Here is an 8,287-nt window from a genome sequence, read left to right on the forward strand (position 1 = left end):
CTGTCCAGCTGAGGAGGGGAGTGATAGTCGCTTTGGTGGGCACCTGGTATCAAGCCAGGGTCAACTCACCACAGTAACCCATAAACCCAGGCCATAGCATCAGTTCGAAGTGCTTCTGAAGGCCATGATAACCATTTTGAGTGTCCTGCTGAATGTATTTGGGGAGTGTAACATGCAATACTTTGAGAAGGAAAGATGTGGCAAAACCACAGGTCTCAAGTACAGACCTCAGAGTGATATTTCTGTCAGAACCACACAACACGTGCTGCATCCCTGGCTTTACAAGCGGGAAGCTTCAAAGGGGCAGGCTTTGAATCATAAATGTGCTTGACATCTTTCCAAGTGGAAGATAACGACCTGCACATGTTGACTCTGAACTGGAAGTACTGCTAGCTGTGTCATCGTAGTCAAAGGTGAGCTCACAGAAAGGAGGCTTTGTCTCCTGAGTGAGTGATAGAACAAATGTTCGTTAAAGGTTGCTGATGGATTTTATAATAGTATTTGTAAGTATCTCTATATGGCTAGGTATGTCCTTTTCACTGATGGCGTGCTCAGTGGACACAGGAAGCCTGACGTTATTTTCACTGATTTGAGCCATGTTTACTGTGCTTATGGCCTCGTTCAGCGCTGATTGAGTAAGAGTCCATCAGGAGGCTTTCCTGTAAGTAGAATGGAAAAGTCAAATCAAGTACTGATTAAAACTATAAAGAAGTCATTTTTGCATGTTCACAGTAATTTCTTGAACTGGAAGATGCTTGTACTGTGGTTCCCGGGTACCTCATGCTCCACATTATACGTTGGATCTCAGTAAATCCTGCAGGAACCAGGACCAAAAACTTTGGGAAACTCCCTACACACTCAGAAAACATGCAATATTTAACAGTTATTAAAGCACTTTGAGTTCTCAAGGTTCCCAGCATTAAAATACTCTCAGCAAAATACGTTTTATTGGGAACAGAGCTATTTGTACTTCTGACCTTAAACTGAGAGCCTTGGTGAACCGTACATAAGGCTAGGAACTGGCTAGCATGAAAAAATCCCAGACATTTGAGATCTCGCAGTTTTACATCAGCTGAGAACGTGCTGTTTATACAGAAAAGTGGGATGAAGGAAAAGGAGTAGTCCAGGGTTTTACACCTGTTCTTTGGGCATAGTTGGGAACAGAAGGATGGCAGTTGTGTGTCATTGCTGGCACTTGAGTAATAGCTGCTGGTAGACAATGGTGCAACTCCCCCTTCTTTTAAGGGCTTGTTTTCCTTATCCAGATACTGGAGAGACCTGGAGCCTTTGCAGTACTTAAATGGGCCAGCTGGTAACTAGCAAAAAGGTAAGTGCAAACTAGTCATTTTCTAACAGAACCTCCTCAGTCTTTGTTCCTGTGGGGTGAAATGTTTCATGCTGAAACATTTTCACATAAGAGATGCTAATGACTTTAATTCCAGATTGGCACAAAAATAACACTTTTTTTGTGTGGAAGATCAGCAAAGGCATAAAACTGGAACTGAGCAAGACTTCTGTTTGGCATGTCTGAAGGCTCGGGAAGTAGATCATGGTTCAGAATGTTTTTTCTTTTTTCTGAGCTGATTGAGTAACTCTACAATTTCTTTTTTTCTGTGAGCAGTGAGCTGTTGAGTGGTTATGCCACTAAGAACCAGCCCACGCTCCTTGTGAACACCAGAATTTTCTGTAACCCTTCTCAGCTGACTCATGAACGTAGCTGTATAAAATTACTCTTTGCCTAGAGTTGCTTTTTATTTTTTAAAAAGCAGACAACCCTCCCTACCTGAACCATACAGTTATTCAACAGAATTGACTCTGAAGGGAGGGCAGGAGAACCCCTAAAGGAAAAGGAAAATTTTGAGTGGTCAGGGTAGAAGCACATGATATATTTGGACCTTGTTCTGTAGGGACTCCATGCTGGCCTGCCAAAATCAAGCAGGAAATGGAGAAGAGAAATTCTTGGCTTCTGAGTCAGACTCGAGGGTTAAGCCACAGTCAAGCCATGAATGCCCTCTAAATCTTTCTAGGTAGGATTGTGGAAATTGGATGTGACGGAACAGAGCTCTTGGTCAGTGGAAAGTCCTGATCTAGAGTCATGTGAGGTTCACTTGCATGTTTTATCTAAACGGCTTGCCCAAAGTAGTGGTGTTTCTCCCATCACAGGCTGAACTGTAGGAATTTTGCTTTAGTTGAGGTTATTGAAACCCAGAGGGAAAGCTGCTTTAGAGACCCCTTACAGGATAATGTTCTGAGAAAATTGTTCTTTTGATGCCTTGATTTGAAACTCATGCTTCTCATTAACACAAGCTGCGGGGTGCCTGGAAATCTGTCACTGACAAGGGTCTGCACTAGCTGGAAAACAGTTTGAATCCACCAGTTGGGTGTACCGGGTTAAAAAGCAAAGTAGGAAAAGAAAAGAGAGACTCAAATTAGGTATCTGTTAGTGATTTGAGAGCCACATGATTTAAGAAAAAATCTGTACTGAGCTGATTTTCAAGAAACCAGCAGTCCTGACAGATTGACCAATGCAGTGTGACATGAGAACACCGCCTCCTAATACTTTCATTTAGGGAAATATTTTTTCTTCCCAACTGAACATCAGCATTCCTGTGAAATCTGTTAGTTGAAGAATGAGAAACCATTACACAGAAGAGCCTCTTCCTTTCCCACCCCCCGCCCCCCCCACCCCCCCCCGGCCCCCCCCCCCCCCCCCCCGGCCCTTGCCCCGAGGGAACTGTTAAGGGTGTTTTCTCTCTGTATTGGATTTGCAGGGCAGTGTAGTACTACTGAAGATGTGAGTCCTCTGAGCTGGAGGCTTCTGATCTTGCCTGTCTGTAGAGGAGTTGCTGGAGTTTTTTTTTTTTTTGAGTTACCTCTAATCGTGTTTAGTCTGACAGCCATGATTCTCATATTCAGAAACAGAATATAGAATAATGTGAACACAGTGTTGTTAGGTTTCACTTCTAATGCTGACCTAGAATATCCTATTTCACTGACTAGCTTAAGTGTATATTTCTTCTGTTTATTTTTAGGTAGCATTTCCTTGGTGACATATTATACTTTCTGGGTAGAGGAAGGAGATAAAATAGCAGAATTCCGGAGTCCTATGGTACCTGTATTATACAGCCTAATGTGTCATTTGATGTATTGCTCACTGTAGCAGGTCTGGATACATTGCAAGACCTGTGTGAAACATAGAACAATGTGCTGTCATATACCTAAGCCAGATTTCGTTAGAGGAAAACACACCATAATTTGACAAATGAAAAGAGAGTAGCCAAATAACGCGCAACAAAGTTTCAGTATGTGAAAACCAACTGTATAATACATAGGCCTAACGGGTTCAGTAGTTTTTCTGACTTCCTTTGGAGATTTGTTAATCTTGTGTTCTGAAATTATTATAACACTTAAATTAGTGCTCTTTGCACTGATTAAGTATTTCCTTAACAGCAGTTCAGTGCTGTTTCAGTCTTACAGAATATGACCTACAAAGGACATTATAGGACCCTACCAAAAAAAAGCCCCCTCAAGTTTTTGTTAGAGTACCGTGTGCAAAATAATTCTCGTGATAAATGCACGCATTTGCCTACTTCATTCTCCAGACCTAGCAGAAAAGGCTGTTCGTTACTTGTGGCTGCTAACATGTGGTTACTTGTGGTTTCACTACCATAGAGTGAAAAGAAAGTGTATTAGCAGGTTAAGAGGAGAAAAGGTGGAACTGTTTACTAGGATTTTACTTGGTGCTGACTTACGTTTCCTAGTTTGAATTAGAACTATAACTTTAGTATTCCTGAAGGCAAGGCCTTAAAAAGCAGATTGTTGCCTTATGAAAATGATCTTTGTTAGTTTAGAGTAACTTGGTCTAATTCCTCGTAGTTCATTCACTTCTTGTTTTTCATGTAGCGTGGAAGAAAGTAGGAGTTCTTATTACCAGAGAGTTCAGAATGAGATCTCTGTCTGGTATCTTCTCTCTGAACTCACAGAATCGTAGAATCATTTAGGTTGGTGAAGACCTTTAAGATCCTCAAGTCCAACCGTTAACCTAGCACTGCCAAGTCCACCACTAAACCATGTCCCTAAGCACCACGTCTACCCATCTCTTAAATACCTCCAGGGATGGGGACTCAACCACTTCCCTGGGCAGCCTGGTCCAGTGCCTGGCAGCCCTTTCAGTGAAGAAGTTTTTCCTAGTATCCAACCTAAACCTGCCCTGGCACAACTTGAGGTCATTTCCTCTTGTCCTATCGCTTGTTACCTGGGAGACGAGACCAACCCCTACCTTGCTACAACCTCCTTTCAGGTAGCTGTAGAGACCAAGAAGGTCTCCCCTCAGCCTCCTCTTCTCCAGGCCAAACAATCCCAGCTCCCTCAGCTGCTTCTCATAAGACTTGTGCTCTAGACCCTTCACCAGCCTTGTTGCCCTTCTCTGGACACGGTCCAGCACCTCAGTGTCCTTCTTGTAGCGAGGGGCCCAAAACTGAACACAGGATTCAAGGTGCGGCCTCACCAGTGCCGAGTCCAGGGGGACGATCACTTCCCTGGTCCTGCAGGCCACACTATTCCTGATAGAAGCCAGGATGCCATTGGCCGCCTTGGCCACCTGGGCACACTGCTGGCTCATATTCAGCCAGCTGTCAACCAGCACCCGCAGGTCCTTTTCCGCCAGGCAGCTCTCCAGCCGCTCTTCCCCCAGCCTGTAGCGTTGCCTGGGGTTGTTGTGCCCCAAGTGCAGGACCCGGCACTGAGGCTTGTTGAACCTCATACCCTTGGCCTTGGCCCATCAATCCAGCCTGTCCAGATCAATCATATATAAAGTTTAAAATTCCTACCAAGTATGTGAAACCTCTTCACTTCTGCATTTTTGAGTGTGTGTTCTGGGCACCTACTTGCTTCTTGAGCAGACCTCATTAATAATGCTGTGCATAAATGCCTTTTGTAGTTGTTACAGAATAAATATATGCCTGTACTAATGAAGAATTTTGTGTGCATCTGGAGTCTGCTGCATCTCAAAGCAATCAGTAATTGGCTGTATTTTTCATGAATTTTAATTATTAGAGTGATTACACTGATGTTGTGTCTTTTGATGTATTGCGTGATCAGAGAACAACTCCAAAGGGACCTGGCTTGTTCATATAATGTTCCTGAAGTCAGTAAGGCTACAGACTGTTATACAGCTAAAATAGTAACTTGCTTTCTCTACTTAACATCTTCTATACTTGGTATGTGATTCATCCTACTGGTGGCAGCTTTTCCAACTTGACTCTCTCTTGAAGACACATTAAAAGATGTAGAAAAATAGAGTTGTTATGAACATGCCCATCCAGAAACAGAGGCAACAAAACTTCACATATTCCTACTGTTGCTTGCCTTGGCTAATGTGGTAATACTGTCTGTTCCCAGAGATGAGTCGTTTCTGTCTAGGGTAGTGAGGAGTTAATAAGACAGTGTATGAAGTGCCACATGTATGTTAAGGTGTGAAGAGAAAGGTAGTATCTCATGTTAAATCAACTGATATAGTTGCAGAAAATCTCAGAACAAGAAAGCTTGTCAGCCTTCCTTACTACTTTTGCAATGCTATTGTTTGGTCTACTCAAAGACATTACCTCTTCATGCAAATCTTGCTTTATGTTTTTTCTCAGATGCTTGTAGCTACACCACCACTGTGGCTACATAGTGGAATGACAAATGCATAAACTTAGTTTGATCCATTGCTTGCAAAGTTATTTCTAGTGTTCTCATTGCTCACTGCATTTCTTATTTCGTACACAAGCACCCCATGTGCTTGTTGAAATCTGATAGTAAAAATGAGTTAATCAGGAACTCAACTGACATCAGAACCTGAATGAAGCATATTAATATACTTGTCTTGTGCAAGGAGAAGACTAATGGGCTGCTCAAATCATGTTGTTTTTTTTTCTACGGTGCTGACTTGAATACATAAAAAAAAAAAAAAAAAAGCAATGAACCAAATAAAAAAAACCCCACACAAAACAAGCCTACCTATCCTTTCATAACTTTGAGCAAATCTTTGGTACTCCTCGCTTCAGCAAGTTTACAGTTGTTCCTCTTAAAAACATTCCTTTTGGCTTAATCAGTTTTGAACAATCTGAATATTTTTCAGAGCTGTATGCAAATATTTTTGCTCTTCTCTATAATTTAAGAAAACTTTGCCTTGAAGCGATTATGACCAGTTGGAAGTGTAACTGGCTGTGCAGGAACATGATCCTCCCACTATAACATGAATGGTATAGTCTTGTAGTGGCTAAGGTGATAGACTCATCAGCACAAGTCTACCCTTACTCTGCACAAAGTATCAGGTGAGAATTTTTACTGTGCAATGATAGTACTTGTGGTTTAGTTTAGGTCTTATTTCTTTTGCCTGAATAACCATGGACTGTTTTGTACCTCTACTGTGATAACATAGGTTAATGACCTAAATTATACTTCTCTAAACAGAAGGAAATGTTCCTAAACATAAGTACCTGTCATGTACGACCTTGTAGCTATTTGACAGAGCCGCTGCTTTTGCACCCCAAGTTACAAGTTTTGGCTCTGATAGTTTCAAGTTTTCATCTGCCTGCACCTTGTAGATACTTTTGTACATCTCAGTACAGACCATTGCCCCTTAATTAAGACATACTGTTGACAAATATAAAAAAATCAGCCCCATGCAGGTGTAAGGTTTCATTTTCATTTCTGTAGCTTTGAACTGTACATAGGTAGAACTGTGATTGAACTTAATCCAATTCATTTCAGGCCAGAAAGAGAAGAAATACATATTTCAAATTAAAAATATCCATCTCAAGTTCAGTTTTTAATTTAAATAAAAAAAATCTTCCTGATATTAAAAACACACAGTTTATTCAAGTACATGTGAATACAGTGGTAGTGCTATGCAGTCTGTAAAAAAATAAACAGGAATAGGGACAAAACTGATTTTTGACTAAATGACTATTCCTCAAATCAAGTCAGAGTCACTTATTCTCTAATACTTCTGTTTTGAACCTCAGTGGAAGCCCTTGTTTTTCATGTAACCTGTATGAAGTACTTAAAACCTCCAACATCCCTGGAACATTGATTGTGTGGGGGGGGAGTACAGTGAGTGAAACAAATGAAAGGAGTCACTTTATAATTTTATAGCCTTCTCTGTACAGGATGAATTTATAAAGCTTTTAATTGAATGATTCTGCATTCTCATGAGGACTTGTTTAATAGTTGAACTTTTTTTTTTTCCCCAGGTAGGGCTATGTAAAAGTGATCTTAAGATCTGTGCCTTGCCTTAGAGTATTAGCCTAATTTCCTGAACTGATGCACTTGCATTCTCCATCCATCTGTTACATTTCTACATTAGAGTTATCTAGCTTGGGTCAGAGCTGTCCCTTTCCACAAGAAATGTGATAGCTACTGAATATATGTGTGGAGTAGTTCTAGAGAAATCTTACATGCTTTTGATAAAGAAAGGAACATGAATGTGCTTTCATGTACAAATTTGAAGTGGTTATCCCTTGCCTGACAAGTGCTGTTAGAATGTTTTTTTTTTTTTATTTAAATTTTGCTGAGAAAAGACTAGCGTGAAGACAGTGATTAGGTACCATAACGTTCTAAAAGATATACTGCCCAATGCAGCAGTTGAGAGAAAAAGATGTAGTTGTTAATGTGGAAATACAGGAATTCTCAACACTGCATACCCAAAGGCCTCTAAATATCTTAAAAGTTATTAAAAGAACTACTCCCCTCTGCAAAACTTATGAGAAAAAGATACTTGGATGTTTTGTAAATACAAAATAGAAAGGAGAAAGTTCAACAAAACTCTTGCTTAATCAGAAAACATCAAAACCATCAAAAAAATGAACAAACCAGAAAGGCTACGTGTTCCTGTTTCAGAGACCGAAGTTTCCAGACTAGGTTTAAAGACTGCTGATATTTACGCCTCATCCAGCCCATGTGCAGAACAGTTAGAGATGTCCTCAAAGTTGGTCTGGGTTCTCAAAATCACAAAATAAATCAGTGAGGGTTCCAGTTTTTCCCCCCAGTGTATTCCAGCGCCACCTTCTGTCTGTCTGACTGACTGCTGCTGGGTAGTGTGGGTTTTGCATTTTGAACGCAAAAGCTCTGATTCTCATTTACAATTGTGGCAGGTGTAAAAGTATCTAAGAAATATGAAGGAGATGACAGCCCTAAGCAGAATAATTAGCATCATCCTATGTCTAAATCCTGTACCCTGCAATATCCTAATGTTTATCTTTGGGTGTTCCTTTACTTACTAATGGCATCCTCTGAATACGTT

This window comes from Nipponia nippon, unplaced genomic scaffold (genome assembly GCF_047370975.1).
Source record: "Nipponia nippon isolate SJK-2023a ecotype South Korea unplaced genomic scaffold, ASM4737097v1 scaffold_6, whole genome shotgun sequence".
NCBI lineage: Eukaryota > Metazoa > Chordata > Aves > Pelecaniformes > Threskiornithidae > Nipponia > Nipponia nippon.